Source organism: Triturus cristatus, chromosome 1_2, assembly GCF_964204655.1.
Source record: "Triturus cristatus chromosome 1_2, aTriCri1.1, whole genome shotgun sequence".
NCBI lineage: Eukaryota > Metazoa > Chordata > Amphibia > Caudata > Salamandridae > Triturus > Triturus cristatus.
The window spans coordinates 755,294,791-755,315,996 of NC_140580.1; the positions used below are offsets into that span (position 1 = coordinate 755,294,791).

Sequence of the window (21,206 nt, forward strand, 5' to 3'; positions counted from 1 at the left end):
CTTGTCTATCCGACGTCGACAGGGAGGACCTTGATGGTGACATCACCGCGGATGAGGTTGCAGTTGCTATCCGCTCGCTACGCCCGGGCAAGGCCTCGGGCCCGAATGGCTTGCCGGTCGAGTTGTATAAACTCAGACCGGATAAGATTGCTCCGTATTTACAAGATATGTTTGTAGAGGCGCGGGAGCATGGGTGTCTTCCATTTGACCAACGTCTGGCGACAATAGTGGTTATACATAAAGATGGCAAGCCCCGGAACAGATGCGGATCGTATAGGCCGATCTCCCTACTCAACGCTGAGCCCAAAATCCTCGCCAAACTGTTGGCTAACCGTCTGATCAGGGTCATTGGGGACTTGATCCACCCGGACCAATCCGGGTTTATCCCACACCGCAACACTGCGTTGAACCTCAGGCGACTTCATGGCGTGCTCGCGAGGGTTGAGACGCTGCGGGAGTCGGCCATTTTGGTGTCACTCGACGCCACGATGGCTTTCGACACTGTGGAATGGCCGTATCTGTGGGCAGCGCTCACAAAATTCGGCTTCGGACCGGGTTTTATAGGCTGGATTAGGCTACTTTATGAGGAACCTTTGGCTAAAATCGCGGTGAACGGTAGGGCGTCATCTCCGTTCGAGCTTGGGAGGGGCACCCGGCAGGGTTGTCCTCTGTCGCCACTACTGTTCGCTCTCGCCCTCGAGCCGCTGGCGGCATGGATTAGATGGCAGCCAGACATAAGAGGGATCCGATGGTCGCCAGACCACGAGGACCGCATTTCTTTGTATGCAGACGACATCTTGTTATACTTGACCTCACCTTGGAAATCCCTCATAGTGGTCTGTGACGTTTTGAAGTCTTTTGGTAGTAACTCGGGTCTTGCCATTAACTGGGGAAAGTCGCACCTATATGTTCTCAGTGGGGACACCCCTACCGTCCCGCGGGATTGCTCCATCCAGATCGCCCAGCGGGGCTTTCTGTACTTGGGGATATATATTTCCACAGACCCCTCTGTCCGATACGAGAAGAACCTCCTCCCTCCGCTGTCACGCTTGAGACAGGATGTTGCGGGTTGGAGGCGGCTACCGCTCTCCCTCCTAGGCCGCGCCGCATTGTTTAAGATGATGTCTCTTCCCCGGTTTCTCTACGCCTTACAGAACACCCTAGAGTTGGTTCCTGCCTGTTATTTTCGTGAGGTGGAGAGCCTCCAGCGTTCGCTGTTATGGGACGGTCGACCGCGTATAGCTATAGCAAAGTTGACCCTTCCATGGTATGACGGAGGGATAGCACTCCCTGACATCAGAAGATATTATTTAGCTACCCAATTGGGAGCGATCAACCATGGAGTTTACGGTCCGGCGTTGAACCCTGGGTTTGCTATGGATCGGTGGCTGTTGCGCGGGGGTAATTACCTTAGGGCGCTGTATTCCAAATCATTGGATGGGTCCCTCACAGGACCGACCAAGACGGCAGTGCATGTGTGGAAGGCGGTTACAAACTCGTTGGGCTGGAAGGACAGACTCACCCAGGCTACTCCGCTTTTTGAATCCGATATCCTAGGGAAATTATGGCACACGAAAGGGTTTGAGAAGTGGGACCTAATTGGGATTTCTAGAGTTGGGGATTTTCTGACTAAGGGTAAGGTGAAATCGTTTGAGACGCTGCAGACGGAGTACGAATTAGGGGGTACTGAATACTTTCGATATGCCCAGGTGCGTCACGCTCTGCTATCTGTTCGTGCCGAGGGGGAGGCCGTGCCTGAGTCTTCTCCTTTGGAGGATCGGATTCTGGATGGTCATATGCCGGAGAGTACAATCTCCTTGATTTACAAAAAGCTTGTAAATGTCCGGACCGACCTCCTCCTTGATGTGCGAGAACAATGGACTAGGGATGGTCTCGAACTGGACGATGAGGACTGGCAATATGCCATCTCCTCTCCGAAGGAGGTTGCGATCCCGGCTAGACTGCGGCTGGTGCAGCTTAAGATACTTCACAGGGTTTATGTCACGGGGCCCCGCCTGATTCATATGGGTTTCTCTGACGATGGCTTATGCAAGAGAGGCTGTGGGATGTTGGGCACCTTTCTACACATTATTTGGGAGTGTGGGGAGATCGTAGAGTTCTGGAAACAAATTCATGATGTGATGGAAGAGGTCACGGGTATCGCACTCTTCCCGGAGGCAAGACAATGCCTGTTGAATGTCTGGGGCCCCACCGACTATGATGCCGCTCAGACCCAATGGGTGACTCTGGGGAATATGGTGGCGAAGCGAGATATTGCGCAGCTGTGGGGATCCCAGAGACCTCCCACCTTGGTAACATGGATGGAAAATATGGACTGGGGCATGTTCCGGGAGAAAACGGTGTACAGTGCCCGGGGTCGCCCTAAGAAGTGGCATAAGATATGGGGCAATGGAACCACTATAGGGGAGATATTTGTGTGCCCCCGGTTGCTGAGATGCTCGATGTGCAACTTTCCCCCTAGCTCTACTCCCAACTATATACGTAAACTGTTCATAACCTGGAGTCCGTACCCCTGCTTTCCCCTCACTTCTTTGGCGTGGTCTACCGCTCCGCTGATGGGAGTGGGACCTCGCCCTAGCTGAGAACTAGCGCATGCTTATTATATGCTTTGCCTTGCTCGTGTTTTTATTTTATTTTTTTTTTTTTTTTTGGTTTACATTAAAACTAAACCTTTGTTACTCCTGATGTACGGATATGGACCTTCCTACGTATTGTTCCCATCGTGCTGCCGAACCTCCGGGATGTCGGCTGAATAGCTGTGTACCATGTTGACGTAAATAAAGGGGTTTTTTTTAAAAAAAAAAAAAAGAAAGTGCCTCACGCAGCGTGTTTCTTTTCCTTTTTATTGGCGGACTGCAGGGTAATAACACAGCTTGTTCCAACACAATGCGCCCCTTATCGCCATACGCGTTCAGGAATCTCGTCCCTTGTTCACTGGCTAGGCATCATGGAGAACAGGTAGGCAAATAGTGACGCCGCACTCGCAGCGTGTTTATCAGTCCCGCCCCACTGAAAAAAAACAAAGATTACAGAGATATTGTAGTTCGGAAATAAAATTAAAAAAAACATAGAAAGTCACTGAAAAAAACAATGGTGACAGAGACGTTATAGTTAGGCTGACATGTTACTCGTACAAAACCTGAGAAGTTCAGCTGAGCTAACTATATCCCGGGCCCCCGCAATGCACTGCTTATCACCTCACATATTACATCACTCATGAAATGGTTAATTTCTATGGTTTTCTTAACTAGTAGTCGCATTTGCAGAGTGATGGAGAAAAGGGGCTGAACCTCGGACCAGCTCTCAGGAATCCCGTTCTGTAGGATTTACAGGTGGTACCAGAAGGGCTTCTTCGCCTCTTCACTGTACAAAACCAAAGGTTAAAATGATTGTTATAGTTAGGTGTTTGGAATGTGGCATAATATTATATTTAAAATATCCAAAAAAACACTGAAATAAACTAGTTATAGTTTAATCAACTAACTATAACTCGGTCCCCTATCATGCACTGCAACTGTTGTTTTTTTCAGAGAATGTATGCTTTTTTTAAATTAAGTTAAGAAGTTAAGATCTCTAAACCTTTCCTAAGTATAACACCACTTTAACCTTTTTACAGCTAATTTCTGGGCATTTGATCTCATTCTAAATTGGAGCAACAGCCAACCCTTGACATGCACCACCCATACCCTGCTTCAAACCCCTTAAGTATGGACAACCCCCACGATGCACAGCCAAAGACCATGCATAGCAGGAGCCAAGCCCTGCACCCATCCCTCGGTGTGGGTGACCCTCTGTACATGATTGGTGTTGGTCACATGGACTGGCCTTTGGACAGGCCCTGCACCCAAACTTGCATGCTGCCAATTCCCGTTGCTCATAGCCTACTCGGCAAACCTATTCTCTCCATTCTGCAGTAGAGGTACCTGCACCACTGTATTGTACCAACAAAAAAGCTTGCATGTTAACGTTGTACCTTGGAAGGGAAGCTTGGGCCCTGCGTACCACAGAAGTATGCATGGTATCACATGGGAGGGCCTCGCTGGGTCTTGCATATGTTACACAAGACCCAGGATCAAAATGTATTTTTTCTTTTTGATTTTGGGGTTGGGTGCACATCTTTAGGACCACCCTACATAAATCTGGACATCAGGGTGTCCCTGCCATACACCTAATATCTCCTTTTTTTATTTGTTATTTCAGGACATGGGAACTGAGTTCCCAAGTCATGTAATGGTAGGTGCCACATTTTCTTAAGCTATGGCAGCCAGCCAATCATTCATATTGTATGGTACTGGGATACCTTTTCCTGTACTGTAATACTGCATTGGCCAATGGGAGAAAAAGCACCCTGGCCCAATGGGATTTGATTATTTTTTAATTTTCGGTTCCACGGAACACCTTCCTGTCCCAATGGTCGAGATATCACTAATATTCCTAGGAGACTAACTACTTCATGACCACCCTGAGCACCTTCATAAACACAAATTTCTGAAAAACTACTGAACAAATTTACTTTCTGAGAAAGGTGCAAACCTTCTGAAAAATTTGGTGTAATTCCGTTCATCCATTTTTTCTGTATCAGAGAGCAAACATTCCTATAGGAATTAAAATGGGAGACCAATGCATTAGGATCCTCCCCTTTTTCTTGGCCCCTGATTGATTGCTCAGCGTGAAACTTTTTATGCAGAAGTCGTAGCACCAAAGTTATAAAAGAAACAAAATAATGACTTTCCTTTGAATAGTCAAATCTAGCTACCTCTTCACTGGCACAAGCTCCGCCAGTATAACATAAGTATATATCTTCAATAACCAACAATAACCTATAAAAAATAACTAGGGGTGGGCGATAAACTCTGCTCCATTGGCAGAGTTAACGGAGGTTTGGCCACTCGTGCAGTGCTGGGCAAATTTTACCAATTGCCACATGGCGGCGTGTTTTCAGGCACTCGGCGAGATTTTACCAAAGCAAGCAATTGTGGGTGGTCATGACCACTCGAAGTGAAAACGCTGCCGCTTGAGTAAAAAATCTACTCAAGCCGCAAAAAAAACAAATCAAGAGGCAGCGCCCTCTGGCATGCCGCGTGCTGCTATTCGCACTCATTTTTCAACACGGATTAAGCTCCCGGTGCTAAAAACCAGTACGAGCAGCGTGTTGTGCCAACTACAGCCCATTCGCTGAACTCTGTGGAATCTCGCTGAGTTTTCATGTAGCTCTGTGGAATTCCATGAGTGAAACTCCGCAAGTTCCGCCCACCCTTGCAAATAACATGGATATAGTTTATTGTTGGATTAACCAATAACTTTGGGTTCCACAATAGCATGCCACCTGCTGTAAAGCGCTTCAGTTCCTTATCAAGGGTAATTAGCGCTATATAAATGCTAATACAAATAAATGGGCAGGGCAGGACCGGGGTGAAGCTATCCATAGTGCATCAGAAGCAGTGGCGTCGCAGCCCGGGTGTGTTGGAGGTCCCCCGCATCCCAATAATGGCCGCATTTAATATGCATGGATGGCAGGGTAGTCGATTGTCCTAGCTTGCATTCCGGCAGTCATAGCAGTGCAATGATTTCTTTTAGGTTTGGTATTGAGGGCTCGGTCCCAGACTTTCTTCTCCCTGTTGGTTCCTTGTGGCTTCCGCGATTCAGGCCGTGCGTCAACGTTTGTTGTGCATAATAAGCGTGCTTGGGAGGCATAACCTTGTTTTCATCACTCAAACCGCACGCCTGATTTTCTGTGGTTCATGTGAAACCTAAATCCTGTTTGAAATGTTAACACTATTTATGCCAACAGGGAAGTTCACCCAGAGGCCTCTGACCTGGTGTAGGATTACAGGGGTGCAAGGAGAGCGAGGTGTTTATTATATACAACCAGCGGTCGGAGCAGGTGCCCTGGGGCACGTAGGTTGTTTTGCCAACAGGGGCTCGTGACTGCAGGAAGCCGAGGCCGGAAGCACAGGGAGTTCTACCGCGAGACGGCAACGCACTGAAAGCAGCAGGGGCAACCAGCCCAACGCCGTGCGTGTTGCGTCAAAGCGAGCTCCTTTCAACAAGGCCGTTTTAATTAAGAAAGAAACGCTTAAATACGAAGCGACAGCGAAAGAGGGGCAGCGCCAGTCCGGGTAACTGATTTCTTCAAGCCCAAAGCTCAGGGCCCACCTGGGATGGACGTCTGCTACGTGGTCTGGGTGAATGTCTTGGGCTAGAGGTGGGCGAGCCCAAAAAAATGAACAGAGAGAACCGACGACCCTTGGGTCTGATTCGAATCTAAGAGCTCGTGCACACGAAACGAAGATTGTGTAAAAGTATGGGAGAGTCTCAACGAAATTAAAAAAGTGTCTATCCCTTAGAAGCGTTTAACAGTCGTAAATCAGATGATATCACAACAATAAAAGACATTTACTAAAACTGATAGTTTTAGAGGTGGCCTTAGAGGCATTCCTGACCCCTCCTGAGGACGATGCCACAGTGAAGTAGCAGGCACTTCGGCTGTCATGTGTACTCTATAGAAGTCCGAGGGCAATATTATAGACTAATAAATCAAACACAAGAGGCTTTTGGTCACAGCGCACCCTGAGAACATATATTTGAAGGTGGTCTCATACCCAAGAAAAAGGAGGTTCTGAGAAGTAAAAGTGGTCACCCAATGTGATCAAGCGGGGAAGTGGTGGCCCTCAAAATCTTGAACAGGTACATCTTCGAGGCTCGGATTGCACTTTGACTTATGTGAACTCATTCAAAACCTCTTCAAAGTGCTTGCCACATATGTGTGTTTTGAGCATACATACTTTGGCTGTGACTGGGCCATGACCCACTAGGTAATCGATACTTCTCTATATGTAGAAACCCAAGAAGTAACACAATCAGCAGGTCTCTGAGCAGTAGCGTAGCTATACCTTTTGCTGCCTGTAGCAGTCCCTGCGTTTGCCGCCCATGGCGGGCGCATTTAAGAGCAAGGGGTGCTGGCGATTCCTGCCTGTGCCGCCCCGTGATGGCTGCAGGTAAGATCGGGGTTGGGGCGTCGCCATCAAAACTCATGCTACCTGGGGCACACCGCCCCCTATCCGCCACCCTTTGCTATGCCATTGTCTCTGTGTATCAATGGTAGAACATACAGGATTCTGAAGTTGAATATAGACTAAGGGCCCGATTACGATGCGGTTAGGAAATCTTCCCAATTGAATCGGTTTGGAATGGTTTCCGACCAACTCGGAACGGGAGAACCCGACCAACCGAGTATGATGCATCCAGATGCTTCCAGATACGATTTGGTTGGACTCCCATTGACTTCTATGGGAGCCTATGTTCCTAACCGCGTCGTAATCTGGCCCTTGGTCGGGAAGACACGTTCCCGATCCGATTCGGAAGGAGCAAATGCCGTTAGGTGGCCATCCTAACCGCATCACAATCGTTCCCTAGGTGGGAATGCATTCCTAACCGCATTATAATATGGCCTTAAGTTTGAATGGTATCAAAATTCCTCAGTGGCTTAAGTACCTGTTCGAGAGGTCTGTAGCCTACATTTCACTCATGCCTTATTTGTATATGTTCTGTGAGTGATGAAAGCGTGCGCTATTCTGCCCTGCTGAATCTGTTCTGCGCCAAATGGAAGATTGCACTTACTGCCTTGTGTTGGAGAGGGAAGTCTGCTTTGCTACTGCAATGCTGTACTTGCCCTGTGATGAAGCACAGCTTGCACTGCTGCTGCTGTTCTCTACCTATCCTGGGATGGGGAAAGCTTGTGGTTCTGCTGCCCCAGCTGTGCCTGCCCTGGTTTTCCAGTGCTGTAAAGAAGGGACGTTTCCACTGCTGTTACCCAATCTCATGAAAAAACAAAAGCTATATTGAATGCACTTGATTATTCGACCCCATGAAACAGGGATTGTGTAGCATATTTGATGGGAGGCATATAATCTAGGACTTGGCAAACTTTAAATTACACAGAGTCATTTCTGTAATTTCAGAATTTTTGTATTACGCTTGCTACACGAAATCCATAACATTACACCATTACACCACTATGCGTAATTACATGCCATTTGTGGCAAAAAGTTCTCACCAATGGTGATATTTGCAGTAATGCACAAGAATGAATGGATGAGTTTATTCATGTTCAATTGCTTAAAATCATTACATGGTACAACATACACAAGTATTATTCAATTCAAATCAGGAGTGTAAAATCAAAGAAGCTACATGATTTGCACAGTGATTATATTACTATATAAAATAAATAACTCATTGAAATACTGATGCTCAGGATATAAAAGGAAAAAATAAATATTAGTATAGCACATTGCAAAGTGCTAAATCAGTACATACACCTTGGCAAACAGCAAGGTCCAGGGTGGCTTTACAAAAACACATGGAAGCTCAAATATTTTAAAGACAGTCTGGTAAAAGTGCTAGGACAGAGATCTGACTAAAACAGTAGGACAAGCTGCAATGTCCCGGGTCTCTAGACCAGAGTGGTAAGTACTCAGGCTTTTTTTTTTAAGCCGGCCAGAAAGAAGTGCGGTGGTTGCATTGAAAAATGGTTGCATTGAGATACAGCACTTCAAGTTAACTAAGGTGAACTCTTTTGGTCTCCAGAGGGAGCTGAGCAGGGATGAGGTGGAATTTTGACCAAAAGAGCCCACACGCGTCATGTGAAGTACCAAATGAATGGCGTTGGTACCTTTTCCCAGCCTTGCCAGGGTTGCTGGAGTGTTGTTAGAAAAGCATTGGCCCGTAGCTGCTCTGCAGCTGCCTATCCCTTGAACCGAAAATAGGAGAACTGACAAGCGACGTCGGTCACATGCACACTTAGGGTAACAGCACAACAGGTGAGGCCAACATTTGTTGCAGTAGTTACACAGCCTGTATGATCTTACTTCGACCTGCCTTGATTGGTATGGTGAGGAGTCGCATGTATGAGATTTTCCTGTGGGTGTGAGCACCTAGAGCTTGGTATAGGTAAGGCTGTGCTTTCCCAGCCGAGTAGGAATCATTGCGTATCTCCGTGTTCGGGGAGCGATGTAGGCTGTTCTTATCTAGTTCTAATGAGATGGTAATGGCCTGGTAATTCAGTGTCTTTTTCCAGGCTGTAAAAGAAATGTCAGAGTGATGAAGGCTGGAGGCCTCTATTTTTCGTTTTTTAATCGCTTGTGCTAGATACTCTTGCCACGGATTGTTCGCAGGTTCAAATACGGCTTTAAGTGGTGCCTTGAGGACGTTCTCAGGTGCTCGCAAAACCCTGAGGTAGTATTTCAATAGTGACCCTTGACATTCCAGGTCCTGTCTTACAAGACCTAGCTCTAGTCTGAGCCTTGATCTTTGTACCTGCCGAGGTACATGGAAGATTATTTTGTATGCTGTGCTTTGGATTTTGTTCAGTAGTGTTACTAGCACACCAGGAAAGGCTTGATGACCGTAGTCTAGAGATGGAATCAATTTGGCTTTCAGAACTCTTACCATGGGTACTGCGGATGGACCTTGCAGGCGGCTGTTTCGGCAGTTTAGAATGTGTACAACACTTGCATCCATTGTTTTTAGATGCTTCAAGTGTGCCATTGGATTGGCCTCTTCTGAAAACCAGACACCTAGCTAGTCATATTTTGTAACTGTAGTTATTTGTAAATCCCCGAGCCACGCGTGAGCGTGTGTTTTTTTTTTTTTTGCTGGTACTTGCCAAAGATGACGAAATTTGTCTTGCCTTGATTCACCTAAAGTTTGTTGGCCTTGTTATTGTGGTGAAGTGTGATAAGGGCTCTCTGCAGACCTAACTTTATATTGTCCATGATCACAATGTCATCTGCATTCTGCAGATTTGGGAGTCTTGACAGTCCTAGCCTGAGTGTAATTAGGTTGGCACCTTCTAGAGGTTTGCTCAGGTAAGCAGTGTAAAGGTTAAAAAGGAAGGGGGACAGCATATACCCCTGTTTGAGGCTGCTGTTCGTTGTAACTTTGGTGGTAGCTGTGACTGGGCCTGTTTTTACGCAGATCCAGGTCATATCATTGCTTTTAGGTGCAAGGGGGGACCATGAGTGCTTTGGTGTGTACCCTGCTTTTGTTTAAATGCGCTGCAGAGCCCAAAATTGCTGCAAGGACATATTTTGTGCTAAAATATAACTTGAAATAACAGATTTACACTTTACTTAATTATATGTAATTGTGTGTAATTACGCGAAAGCAAATTATGTGAATGCCACACATCTCTAATTTAATCCTGAGGAAAGATGCTTGACAAGTTAAAGACAATTTTTGGGTGCTGAAACATGTCAAAAGAAAAGGGAAGCTGGTCTTTTGCTTGACCATCCTGTTTTAGATCTGTGTCAGAGAGACACCAGTAAAGACATTGTAGTTCACTCACACAATTTTAATTAAGGTCGGACAGTTTAACAAAAGGAGAACATAAATGTCAACATAAGGGACATAACCTCACCGACACTAGCGAACCCATAACTGGGGGTTTGTATGACCAGAGAGGAGTAGTACTATTGGATGCTTCCCAGTGCTAGATGTGAACCAGTGCCTGCACTGGGAACAGCACATAGTGTGAAATATGGATCAGCTGTTAGAAGCCACTGGTCCTCCTTTTGCTGTGCAGGTGGCAACCGGCCTGCGTTTCAGGGGCACGAGGGCAGAGATCCCCCTGCAGTTGAGTGCAGTGAGTGACAGCACCCACCTGCAGGGGGATGTCTCAGGGGCATATGATTCCTTATCCCCCTTTCAAAGGGCTCCCTTGGAGATGAATTGACTGAGCAACATCGCTATGTGGTGTACTCTCAGTGCAACTCCTGACACCCTCTTTGCTTCTGCACCCACATCTATAACACTGCGCGTGCAGAGGCAAAGTATTTCCTTATGTGCTTTGAGCCACGTCCCCTATGCAAATGAGGGAGCATTCCCTTGAGGTCACAAATGTAGCACTGGCACGATTTGTATTACTGGATTGGATATGCAAGCCTCTTGGACCCATTCTGTAATACCAAAGTGTCCTGTGGTGCAGAAAGCAGGTGTGCACATCTTTTGTGTCTTTGGAACACTAAGGTGCCGATTCGGATCCTGGAAAAAATTTCCCCGTACGACTCGTATCCGGTCTTTTTACTGTACGAATCGTACAAGTGCCGTACAAACTGCCAAGTACGATTCGCATGGGAAAAAGTCCATACGATTCGCATTGGGAATAATTCCCCACACGTCCTCGGGTCGTAAAATGTGTCCGACACGTCCCCGGACGATTTACCGTACAAATGTGAAAAGTGAAGTCCGACCACGCAAGTACGATCCATCTGGTGCGTCCGATGTTACAACCGTATGGAAAAAACAACATCCGCAGCGAACTCCCATAGCAACCATGGAGACATGTGCCCACATACGCGCCGAACACCCCCCCAGCCCCCGTATGTACACGCCGAACCACCCCCCAGCCCTCGTATGTACGCGCCGAACCCCCACCCGTGCATGTACACCCCCGTATGTACAGACCGTACACCCACCCATGTATATACACCCGTGTACGTACGGCCCGTACCCCCACCCGTGTATGTATGGAGCGTACCCCCACCCCAACAGTGGATGTACGGACCGTACCCCCAGCCGCGTATGTATGGAGCGTACCCCCACCCCAACAGTGGATGTACGGACCATACCCCCACCCGCGTATGTATGGAGCGTACCCCCACCCCAACAGTGTATGTACGGACCGTACCCCCACCCGTGTATGTACACCAGTGTATGTATGAACCGTACCCCCACCCGCGTATGTATGGAGCGTACCCCCACCCCAACAGTGTATGTACGGACCGTACCCCCACCCGCGTATGTATGGAGCATACCCCCACCCCAACAGTGTATGTATGGACCGTACCCCCACCCGCGTATGTATGGAGCGTACCCCCACCCCAACAGTGTATGTACGAACCGTACCCCCACCCGCGTATGTATGGAGCGCACCCCCACCCCAACAGTGTATGTACGGACCGTATCCCCACCCGTGTATGTACGGAGCGAAAACACACCCCACCAGTCTAAGTACGGAGCGCACCCCAGGCCCCAACACCAGCACCCTCACCCAACATCGCGCATGTACGAGTCGTACCAAGCCAGAGACAAGGACAGCACTGTACAACAAAATGGCCGATGTACGCACCGTACAGACGCTAAAAACACACGTACACAACCAGGACAAAGCAAAACAACACAAGAAGACTCCATTTGAATCGCACAAAGCCACAAAACATGTCCAACAAGCACAAATACAACCTATTCACTGACCTGCAACTGCCAAACTCCCAAACAGAGGCCCAAAACACAACCACTCCTTATAACACACCCACCCAAAGTTCAAACACAGCCACACCTACCAATGGACCAATAAAAAGGCCCAACACACACAAACCATGATCCTTTGCAACAGACCCACTGCTGCCAGACCACACAGAGAAACAACTGCACCATACTACAACCTCCACTACAACTTACACCTGCACACCTTCACACAACCACCTTCACAAACACCCCCTCATCACATTCACACACACACCTGCACAACCACACCCACACACCCACAACCATCCACACCCACACCCCCCACAACCATCCACACCCACACCCCTCACCATGCCCACTAACAAGAATCCAAAGTTCACTAGCCGAGAGTTGGAGGTCCTTGTCGACGAAATCATCAGAGTCGAGCCACACCTCTTTGGAACATTGGTCAGACAGACCAGCATTTCCGAAAAATCAGCCATGTGGCAGACGATTGTCGATGCTGTGAATGCTGTTGGGTCCACCAGAAGGACCAGGCATGAATGCCAAGCCAGGTGGTACGATCTGCGGAGGACGGTCCGCCGCAAAATGACCGACGACCACAACCAGGCCAACACCACTGGAGGAGGGCCGCCCCGCAGACGCGTACAATACCATCCCTGGGAGGAGAAGGTGATGGCCATGCTGTCGGTGGTGGGAGTGGAGGGAGTAGAAGGACTCCGAGAGCCTGGTGAGTACACAAACAACTCACCTCCCATGGGGGGAACGTCATCCACAACCAAACTCACAATCATGCACGCAACCACCTCAAAGCTATCGCATGACTCAACCACACTCCATAAACACGCACATGCCACTAGCGCCACCCAGCTAGACAATGCCAAGTCAGAGGCCACAGAAAACACCAACACAAGACACGGTAACCCGGATGGCGGGAGTGTGGGCCTCAAAAATCACATAGTGCAACAGACAACAATGCCCTCAGCCCATATGGCCTAGGTCACAGCCAGACAAACAGTGTGTCCCCACACAGGAAAGACTTGCCTGCAAATGGCGGACGCCTTGCATGAAGACATGGGGTGAAGGCACTTTTTGCACATGACAGCAGCTAATGAACAGCCACCACTGTGAAAGAGTGGCAGCACACACCACCACAGCAGCAGCGCAGACACAGACACTACACCCAATGGGTGCCTGGAGATCAGAAACAAACTCACATGAACAAGCCAAGGGCCATTCAAAGATCTGCAAACAGTGTGTGCCTAGGAAGCTGGGCTGAGGTGACAGAGGGTGACACACAGAGGGGCGGAGAGGGGGAGAGAGAGGGAGGGAGACACAGGGAGATGGACAGAGGGAGGAGGCTGACACAGGGAGGGAGGGAGAGGGGGACAGAGAGGGAGTGAGAAAGGGAGACACAGGGAGACCAATTCAGCCTTGGGTGGTGTGGGAATGTCTGCTCGTCAGCAGGTGGACTGCGTGCATGTAGACAAGGGTGGCCAGTGCCTGAATCCCCCTCTCTTCTCCATGGCAAAACACTGGGCCATGTGTCAACCTGTGCACGAGCACAACGCCAGCTACCTGCATTATATAAGTGTGTGGAACAACTCCATTTGCCCACGTACAGTGCAACACGGAAGGCGCCAATGCATGGCTCGCCACACCTGCTCACTCCACTGCTGACTGCAGTCACAATTGACGCAGCAAGTAAGACTGTGTCACACATAGGTAAAGTCTCAAAAGCTGTGGCCAAGGGACATACCCATGCACAAGTGCACTGTGAGTGGAATGCAAGACATATCCAAATACCCAGAGGAAATGTGCCAACTTTGAAACGAATGAAACATGGATGTTGCATGGAACAAAAATAACATTGTCTCTCTCACACACAGGTCAACGTCGTGGATCACCCCCCAACACTGGGGGGGAAGACTCACAGGACCTGTCTCTGCGGGATGACGATCCCACCGGTAGCGACGACTCTCACCACTCTGTGGACGACCCCGACCAACCTGGCCCCTCTGGTGTCCAACCACCTGCAGCACCTGCGTCAGGTACAACTGGGCCAACCACCACCCCCACTCCTGCCACATCCCAGGAGAGACCCAGGATCCCTGCCCCACCACCACAACGCAGCCAGGCTGACCAGGAGGGACACGGTGTACCGGGCACCCAGGAGGAGGCAGGCGACAACGCAAATGCCACCCCTCAGGGGTCCCGGAGACCCGATGTGCCCACAAGGGCAGGCCAGGCGCAAGTGGGCAGGGGTGGTGGGAGTGGAGGACGGCGGAGGCGCGAGCCTGACCAGTTGGCTGCGGAACCGGTATATTCCCATGTAAGAAACATCCTGGACACATACCGGCAGGACACCACGGGCATGAGCCAGGTTGTGTCCACCCTCAACGAGATGAAGGGGACCCTCGAGGAGATCAAGACCCAGCAGGCCCAGCAACATGCGGAGCAACATGCCTGTCAACAGCGACACCAAGGACGGATGGAGGACAGACAGGCTGAGCTTGTGACGGTGCTCACGGGAATTAACCGTTCACTCCGTCGGATAGCCGAAAACATGGGCAACCCTCCCTGTGCCACCAGGCGAAGAACCTACTCTACTTACATTCTCTGGATCACTGCTAATTACCTCTACTTATTAAAGTTGCCATGCCCGGCTGGACATTGGCTATAATATAGTATCAATTTTGACTATATTCATTTTTTGTTTAACTATTTTTTCGCTTTCAGGGACCACTGTTTCCTGTTATACCAGGCGAAGAACATCACCACCCACAGGGAAGGATCAGGAGGAGGAGGATACATCCGACGGAGCATCCCAAGCATCGTCACGGCCTGCTTCTGAGGGTTCCCGCAGGAGGGCGGGTCGTCCATGGAAAAGACCGTGAGGGTCGGCGCAACAGCACCATCTCCCAGGACACCTGGCCTGGCACCTGGCCTACTGGCCCAACAGCAGCACATCAGCAAATGACATTCTCTGCCACATGGACTTGCTGGTCACTGTCTGACCAATGCTGACGAACACTGTGGCATGGACTCTGATGATTTCCAATGGCAAGGATACCAACTCCCCCAGTGAACTTTGGATTCCACACACCCGAAAAGCCCCTCTTGTCATACCCCCCCAACACGTACCCCAACACAAATAAAAAGTTACACGATCAAGAGATGATGCCTACATTTTGCATTATTACATTACATGTGTCTTGTAAAGTCTAACCATGCCTGAGTTCTCATATGACTTCAACCATCCATACCCTGGGGCCTGAGTCTGGCACAGGACACACATGGGTCACAATGTATTAGGCAAGACAGACATGGAGCACCATACACACCTGTGATGGGCCCAACCAGCTGAGGGGGTGGCCGCACAACCGTGCCGACAGACATATTGAGTACAGCAACAGTCATGCGCAGAGGTCAGGGATCATGTGGAGTGTCCTGGGGGGCTCCCAGGTATGTGTAGACAGGTGGCAGAACCATGTCCTGCAAGCTTGAGTCAGGTGGATGCAGAGAATGGTGGCCTGGCCAACGTTGGATGCATGGGGATGGCACATGTCACAATACCCACACAGTCATGGACATCATGCACAATACAGAGTCTAATCCCAGACAAACAGCTTGCATCTTGCTACTCTACACATAGACACATAGCCACTATCACTGAGAACCATGCCAGACATGCCGTATGTACCATGGCAACACACCAGCATTGACTGAGAAGAGGCACCTTGGAGGCATAGGGACACCTTTATTAGTCATGTATTCCGGAATGCAGAGGCAACTCGGAGTACACATACACAGGTCATGTGGAGTAACATGTGGGTCCAACACTGGCACCCCCCTTCTGCACCACAAATGCTTGATATCCATGGAACTGGCACACAAGTGTCGGGTAACAGCTAAACACCCCCTGCTGCTCACGGAGAGGCTACCATACACCATTGATCCTCTGATGTAGAAGTCCCACACCATGTCAAGCCAATGCAAACCGTATGTGTCCGAGGGCAGTGTTACACACATTGATGCCTTCATCACAATCCACTATCCCATTACAGATGACTGCCAACAAGTCTGACCATCTATTCAGGTGAATCCAGCTACATGTCATGTGTCCCATGGTGATGCGACATGTCTGCAGAGGAACCAAACATCGACAGGGGCAGTGTGCACACATCATAAACAACTGCCACACCCAATACACCCCAGATGCATCCCTTACCCTAAGGAGACTTCCAAACTTGTCCGTGCGTGTAACGCTGAGTCAGCACACGATGACGTGTCCATGAGGAATAGCAGTGCCACAACAATGCAACCAGCAGACGGCATGTGCAAGTACCTGGAGATGAGAGACACACAAGAAGTCAGCCACAAAAAGCTCATCCACTTGCATGTGCATGTACTCGACACATATAAGGATGACAACATGCTAGGTCACAATTATGACTGCGGAAATACACTCATCACTGGCACCATCACTCGAGTGACACATCCACACACACCTCTGACTCACGTGGCATACATGCAGATGGACACACACATTGCAACACATGCCACACAAGGACCAATGCGCGCACACTCAGACACTGGTACTCACCACTAAGCAAAGATGTCGCGTATGAGCCCACTCCGGATGTCCTCTTGCGGCTCCACATCCTCCACATCACTAGCCCCATTGCCAAGCCCTTCGTCCTCCACGGGTGGATGGTCCTGATCATCTTGATCCAGGATGAGTGGCACAGCTTTCTCAACTGCCATGTTGTGCAGCATGCAGCAGACCATGAAGATTTTGCAAACCTTCACCGGGGCTTATGGGAGGTCGCCGCCGGTCTTGTGTAGGCACCTGAATCGGCTCTTCAGGAGGCCAAATGTCCTCTCTATCACTCGCCTTGTCTGGCCATGGGCGTGGTTGTAGCGGAGCTGGGCCGGCGTGCTGGGGTTGCGGAGAGGTGTGATCAGCCATGGCATGTTGGGATAGCCAGCGTCCCCTACATGGAAACCACATGGACAAAAGTAGGACAGGAGAAGCAGTCGGGCAGGAAGTCTATGCAAAATACAGGACAGACAGAGTGTACCCACCAACAACACATGCTCGTTCGTTGCGCAGCTGCGTCATCATTTCAGGCACCCTGCTACGCCTCATGATGTAGGCATCGTGTGCTGATCCTGGAAAACGAGCACAGACATGTAAAATCACCATGTTGGACAGACACACCACAAGGGCATTGATGGAGTGGTAGTGCTTGCAATTCCTGTATGCTACCTCCTGTGCCTGTGGTGGTACCAAAGCCACATGTGTCCCATCTATGGACCCAATGACATGGGGCATCCCTCCCAGGGCATAGAATCCACGCTTGACACCTGTCAACTGTTCAGGAGTTGGGAAATGGATAAACTCATCCAGGTGAAGCAACATGGCCTCTAAAAAATCATGCAGCACACGGCTGAACATGGTCTGGGACATGCCACCAACATGAGCTATGGTATATTGAAAGGTACCCGTGGCAAAAAAATGTAGGGCTGCCATTACCTTCAGCTTGGGTGTCAGTGCCGTAGGATACCTGTGCAGCGGTTGCAGGTGTGGTGCCAGCCTTGCCGTCAACTCCTCAATCAACGGTTGGGGGAAGCGGTAGCAGCGTATACAGTCATTCTCCCGCATGTCAGCCAAGTCCGGAATTGGTCGGGGAAGAGGCGGCGCTCTGCAGTAATTTGGAAGTGACAAGGAAGAGTGAGTGCACCACAACAACAATTTATATGTACCGAGCACATGTTAATCTGTCAATACACATATGCTACATACGGAGTCAGGTATGTGCTACATGCCCTGGACACGTATGGCTGCCAGGTGACACTCCTATCAAGACCCAGCTACACACGGGGATTGTGAACCTCCACATCCCATGGCATGGGACTAGCTGTGTCCCAGTGTAAGTGAACAGCCAGACGCAATACAGGAGTGACATACATCAACATATCAGCAGATGTAGGATGTTGATTGCAGAGACAGGTAGAGCCACAGGCCACATGACATAACACTAGGACAGCCCACACACCTTGCCATGAAGGTGTGCATGTCATGACTGATCACACATACATTGAGAGTATGCAGACAGGTTCTTGTTAAGCTACTCCGTGTCCCATGCATACATACACACCTTACATCCGATACCACATGTGGCCTGGTGTGCGTAATAGTGTGCCATGGCCATCTACACACAGATACATGTTGGTTGCAGCAACTGCAGATGCATTTGAGGGAACACCAACATCAAGCTAATGGGAACACACCACACATACATGACATAGTCACATCGTGCAACGTGGGTAGTCACATGTCAGGTGTGGTAACCCCTGTAGCGGGCATCAGGGGACACTTGCGTGTGTTGTTGACTGTGCCATGCCAGTGACGCTTATCTCAAGTGTTCTGTACGACATGCACACATGTCAAAGGAGTGAAGGGCATGTCTGGCACATAGTGCACCATCACACATAACATCTGTACACATCTCATCATACATCTATTGCCTTCACAACTCAGGAGTAATGTGCCACATCACAGCCTTTCACACCTGTGCCCCACACATGTAGTGCTGCACAGACAATGCCTTGATGTCCATCCATGGACAAGTATGTCAGCTCTATTCCTTTCTGTGTGCTGGCTGTCACCACTGTTATGTGTGAAAGGCACCGTACATTCGCTCTGAGGGCGTGTATACGTTCCCTATCACTATGGGAGTGCTGCCGTAGGCCTACCCATAGTGATAGTGAGCGTACACGCGTGTGTATGGTCCGTATCACTATGGGTACGTATACGCGAGCACACCCATAGTGATAGTGAGCGTACACGCGTGTGTACGGTCCGTATCACTATGGGTACGCATACGCGAGCAAACCCATAGTGATAGTGAGCGTACACGTGTGTGTACGGTCCGTATCACTATGGGTACGCATACGCAAGCACACCCATAGTGATAGTGAGCGTACACGCGTGTGTACGGTCCGTATCACTATGGGTTTGCTCGCGTATGCGTACCCATAGTGATACGGACCGTACACACGCCTGTACGGCCCGTTGCTATGCATATGGGGTGCCCTAGGGCCCCGGAACGCACCGTACCTGTGTGTGAATCTCCAAATTACATAGGGGACACATGAGGGACAAGTATGAAGCCAGAGATGCATGCTGGTTGCCATGGAGACCGAGTTTAAACTTTGAATTTGTTGAATGAGGTGGCCTGCAAAAGTCGGTTTGAAATAATCTACTTTGTTGCAAAGTTGTTGTTGAAATGACATCATGCTGAATTCTAAAAAAATCTAACCCCCTCACAGGGGTAGGTTTAAATGGATTGGAGGAAACATAGGATGCAAATGTGAGTGACCAATCACTCTGTACTCCTGTGCATGAAACAGGCCAGCAAGGCAGATATAAGGCAGCCAGGTCCCATGAGAGAGCACTTGCCTGCACATCTTTTGATTCCACAACACTGCTCGTGATTCCCTGGCACCATGTCAAGGTCTGTGGAGAGGGCCCAGCCTTTCACCCTGGAGGAGAATGTGGCATTGCTGGATGTCATCTTCCCACAGTACCCCATGCTGTATGGCCAACCAGGGTTTCAGGTGAGTGCTGAGTCAACTAGCACAGACTGTGGCCCTTTTTTGTGACTGTGACTGCTGGCATTGTGTCCAGGTGTGACACACATGCATTGTACTGTAGGGTGGGTCCCAGGGGGGGAATGCCTAATGTCTCCCAGCCAGAGCATGCTGTGGTGCATGTCTGCCGTCCTCACTTGCATTGTGTTTACTGTGACAATCACTGCATGGTGCATGCCACATTCTGCCTGTCTAATCCTCCTGGGAATGTTGCTTCTACAGTCCTCATGTGATTCTGTGGTCACCCCATTGTGACAGGTGACTGTACCCACAGATGTGTGTTTGTTCAGTGTACCTGTGCTGAGAGTGTCCACATGATGTGTTCGTACCCTGGACATCGGTGTGTGTGTGTAAGTCCCCTGTCATGTGGGTGGGTGCATATGTGGAGTGTAGCACCCCAGCTGCATGAGGGATGGATATACCCTGCCCATCTGATGTGAGCAGGGAGCAGTGCTGTGTGTCTGACGTGCAGAGCCAGCCCCACACCTGTGAGCCCCCCCAGTCTAGTGGCACATGTGCAGAGTGAGATTTGTAGCTGCATTTGGCAATGGCAGGTGAATGTCCTGTGCCTGTGTGTGTCTGTGTACTCTGCTGAGGTAGCGACAGTGGCCTGTGGCATGTGACTGCTTTGAGGTGCTGCACATAATCCTGGTGTACCTTCTGATGCACAGTGTGAGTCTGGATCATTTATTGTGTTGTACCCCTCATGCCACCTGTGTACTTTCAATGGCACGTGGTGCATTTGCCCTTACACAGAGAAAAATGTCCCTATGACGAAGGTGCAATGCTTTGGCTGCATACTATGCCTTGTTGAAACCAGCAAAATTGTTCTAATGTGTGTCTCTGTGACATGTGGCAGGTGTATTGATGTAGTCTCACTTTTTCAAACCCACAGGTAGGCGCCTCTGCCAAGGAGCAGATCTGGAGGGACGCCGTCAGTGCCGTGAGGAGGACGGATGGTCGCAAGCGGCGCCTGGCCCAGGTGAGAAAACGCTGGCAGGATATCCGGTGCTGGACGCGGAGGATCGCACGGGTCCTGCTGGGGGACACACCTGTGGGCCCTAAGAACCATGGGCGTCGCCGTCTGACCCACATCCACAAGCGTGTGCTGGCGGTGGTCTTTCCTGACATGGACAGGCGCTTACGGGAGAAGCAGCAGCAGGAAGGGGGTAGGTACATGTGTGTTTGTTGTGTGTCACCAGCATTTGTAAGTGCGCAGTTGCATGGATACACTGCCAGTGTTTAAATGTGCGGTGCAGGTCCTGTCACCCACATTA

At 49.7% G+C, this 21,206-nt stretch overlaps 1 protein-coding gene across 7 annotated transcripts in view; it reads right to left on the bottom strand.

Moving 5' to 3' along the window:
• Nucleotides 1-21,206, bottom strand: part of LOC146867949 (uncharacterized) — a 507,623-nt gene that overhangs the window by 391,836 nt on the left and 94,581 nt on the right. Inside the window, exon 3 of one of the 7 annotated variants that reach the window (XR_014962393.1) lies at nucleotides 2,892-3,030. The exons of the other annotated variants lie outside the window; for them this stretch is intronic. The gene's annotated coding sequence lies outside the window, so the exon portion shown is untranslated. Of the gene's footprint in view, nucleotides 1-2,891; nucleotides 3,031-21,206 lie in introns of those variants that run through there. 7 annotated transcript variants of the gene reach the window in all.